The sequence below is a fragment of the Austrofundulus limnaeus genome, unplaced genomic scaffold, assembly GCF_001266775.1.
Source record: "Austrofundulus limnaeus strain Quisiro unplaced genomic scaffold, Austrofundulus_limnaeus-1.0 Scaffold636, whole genome shotgun sequence".
In the NCBI taxonomy this organism is placed as follows: Eukaryota; Metazoa; Chordata; class Actinopteri; order Cyprinodontiformes; family Rivulidae; genus Austrofundulus; species Austrofundulus limnaeus.
The window spans coordinates 135,192-138,604 of record NW_013953038.1 but is presented as its reverse complement, the minus strand read 5'-3'; the positions used below and the strand labels follow the sequence as shown (position 1 = coordinate 138,604).

Genomic DNA, 3,413 nt, shown 5'->3' with positions numbered 1-3,413 from the left:
CTTCAGGCAAGATCCAGGCAGGCTTGTCATCTTTTAGCAAACACGTTAAGTGTTATCTTTTGTGCTCTCGGCTCGCCGAGTCCAGCCGGACCCCCCATGGGAGCCCCCCAGCGCATGCAAATAGAACAAATCCCTCTCGGAGCTGTCTTGTCTGTTTCGCTCTCCTCCTCCCCCCTTGCCCTTCTTCTTTTTTTTATCCCCTTCCACGTTTGCACGACAGCGTCTCCTCCTCAGTCCACGTCCCCCTCCTCGTCCCTGAAGACGTTTGGGGGGTGGGTGGGGGTGTTTGTGGCAGCTAACTGCGGCGTGGACCGCGCAGGTCTTCGGGCCCCCTGCTCGCCGATCTGAGCTCTTCCTCCCAGAGATGGCGAGCAGCTGGCGGCAGCCCCGCGCTCTCCTCCTCTCCAGACGAGCGCACGCCAATTTCCTGAAAATCCTTGACACGGCGGTCCTCTCTGCCCCCCCCCCCCGCCACCCCCATATTTGCTACACTGACTGCATTTTATTTACTCGCTGTGGAAGTGTTGTGTTTGTATTATTCTCGCAAATTTCTTTCATCGTCACAAAATTCAGGTAATTCAAGTTGAAATCTTTGCATTGAGATAAATACAAACAAGCTGGAATTTAAAATACTAAAAACTGACCCTTAACAGCAGATTTAGATAAAAAAATTAACATAACTTTGATTAAACAAACACATCCTACATATAAACATGTAGGGAGGAATAAAAAGTTTAGCTTTATTGAAATTTCTTATTTTTATCTCAAGAAAACAACCAAAACATGCTTAAGAAAAATTATTAATAAAAGCAAATATAAACTGTTTTATTTAGAGTTGATTAAACAAATATTTCAGACATGTTTTATGATATGCAGTTGATGAATTATTGTTTTTATGTCAGTTTGGTCAAATATTCATACATTAATTTAGAAAAAACAAAAACAAAAGTAAACAAAAAATGTGAAACACATTGTTTTTTAAGTTTATGATGTCATTAAGGATGATTGAATTTTGTCACCTTTTTTAAAATGTTTGCCTGTTTTATTTATTTATTTTTAGGAAACACTAAACAATGTAACCAGATGCCATTATTAGAGATTCTTGATGAGCTTGGGTGTGGACAAAAAAACGACGACTATTTAAAAAAAAGGTTTCAGTACGATTCTGTTTAAATTCTTCCAAATGTTGGGTCAAACCAATAATTCTAACGGAAAGTTTCTAATTCTGAGTATTTCCAAAATTTCCCCAGCTTCACTTTCAACAGGGACGTTTCCAAAAAAGTTTCTCGAAATTCACAGAAAATTTGCAAACTTTTGTAAATCCAATCCCAGCCGTCCCTGTCGTAACTGCTCCACATCACTTTTATTAAACGTCACTTTTTACTTCTCTGTCGACACTTAAATCTGCTGCGTTTGCTTTTGTTTTCTACGAAACTGTCCTACACTGCAAAAAATGTCCACCTAACCAAGTTTTAAAACCTTATATCAGCCAAAAAGTCTTTTTGATCTTGTTTTCAGACTGATTTACTAAATAAGAACTGATTGTGTAAGAATAATAATCTTGTTTTCAGAATGTGTCAGATTATTTGTCTTCTTAGTCTGAAAATTTGACTCAAATTAAGTCAAAAATTTCTGCCAGTGGAGTAAGAAAATTTTACTTGGTGAGATTCTTGAAATACTTCATTTGACTCAATTTTGTCTTATTTTAAGAATCTTACCAAGTAAAATTTTCTTACTCCATTGGCAGAAAGTTTTGACTTAATTTGAGTCAAATTTTCAGACTAACAAGACAAATAATCTTATACATTCTGAAAACAAGATTATTATTCTTACACAGTCAGTTCTTGTTTAGTAAATCAGTCTCAAAACAAGATCAAAAAGACTTTTTGGCTGATATAAGATTTTAAAACTGGGTAAGATGGACAGTTTATGCAGTGTAAAACTTAAATTTTGTCCCCGTGAGAACTTACCTCCTCACTCTACGTCCTTAGAACTGATTTGACTGTTTGTCCTTTATTTTACCACCACTGACACCCACTGGTTCCTCTTCCAGGACACACTGGTCAAGATGGCCGCTTGAACACGGGTCCAAAAATAATCCTGTGAATCTCAACATGAGGAGAAATGTACAAGTAGTAGGGTTGGGCGATATTGGCAAAATAATTAATCACGATTAATTGTGGTATTTAGCCGACAACGATTACTTTGACGATTAATCCTCTGGAGTCCCTGGACACCTTTATATCCTGGTCACATGACCTTTTTAGTGGGAAAGATTTGCTCTTCGTAAAAATCTGTTCCAAATTGTGCCAAAATCACAGACTTCAGGCTACACATCAAATTTTAAATTGTGTTGATAAATAAATTACAGAACTTTTGTTTAAATGTTTGTCAGATTTGAAGCAGAGAGGAGCACCGAGCAGACTGACCGGGGAAATATCCAGTCAGTCCACCTGGTGGCTTTAATCGTATTAATGGTCAAGTGCCAAAAAATAATCGATTAATGTTTTTCTGACGATTAATTGCACACGATACGATTATGCCCAACCCTAACAAGTAGAATAAAAATCTTAATAATTAGCAAAAACATGAAAGGTTATGAAGTTTGAAAGCACTCATTTTAATTGAGAGGAAAACGTTTGAGAAAATAAATAAATTAAGCTTGATAGAAGACAAAAATTACGTGTTTGATTCTGTTTCCTCAAAGCTCAAACTCCAACCAGTTTGCTTTAATTTTAAAATCTGCAGAGACGTTTCTAAAACTGGTCAGTTTAAGGATTATTTAGGTTTTTTTTCCCCTACGAACCAGAAGCTTGAAGGCAGGAAACAGCAGCTGCGGGGTCACTCAGGGGTCCCCCCACAACAGCTGAGATCCCACTGAGCCAAAACTGATCTGAGATCAGCGTCGCTGCAGCTCCAGGTTGGTCTCATCTCCACCGCGTAAATTTATTTCCTCGAAACATCTGAACCTTTTCACCGCTTTTTAATCAAAGCTGTGGATATTTTATATTTTATCTCTTTTTTTTTTTTTTTGTCCCTCCGCGTTTTAATCAGACGTCTCTTTGCTCCACGTTCCAAACGCTGGGTTCATGCGAGCGTTAAATATGCTCAGGACCTATTAAAAGGAAAAGGAAAAAGATCTTAGGCGTTAGAACATTTCACGCTGTTAGTCCTTAGCAGACCTGGCGGCCCTGCAGCTTCATCCTTTACATCGAGGGATAAAACGAGGAGCCGTACCTAATTAGGAACAGTTAAATTGTTGGTTGATGCTTAATTTTCCAGATGATGAAAGAATAAACGATGTTATTGTTTGGAGAAAAGGCCCACAGGAAGAGGCAGATCTGTAACTGTAATATATCTGCTCTGACTGGGTTTGATGAAGATGCGCACGTCGTGTCCGTCTGCTGCTGCCG

The 3,413-nt window shown here is 38.4% G+C and overlaps 1 long non-coding RNA gene across 1 annotated transcript in view; it reads left to right on the top strand.

Annotated features, from left to right (window-relative positions):
- Positions 1–3,413, top strand: part of LOC106531457 (uncharacterized) — a 14,541-nt gene that overhangs the window by 1,363 nt on the left and 9,765 nt on the right. The gene's annotated exons all lie outside the window — the stretch shown is intronic.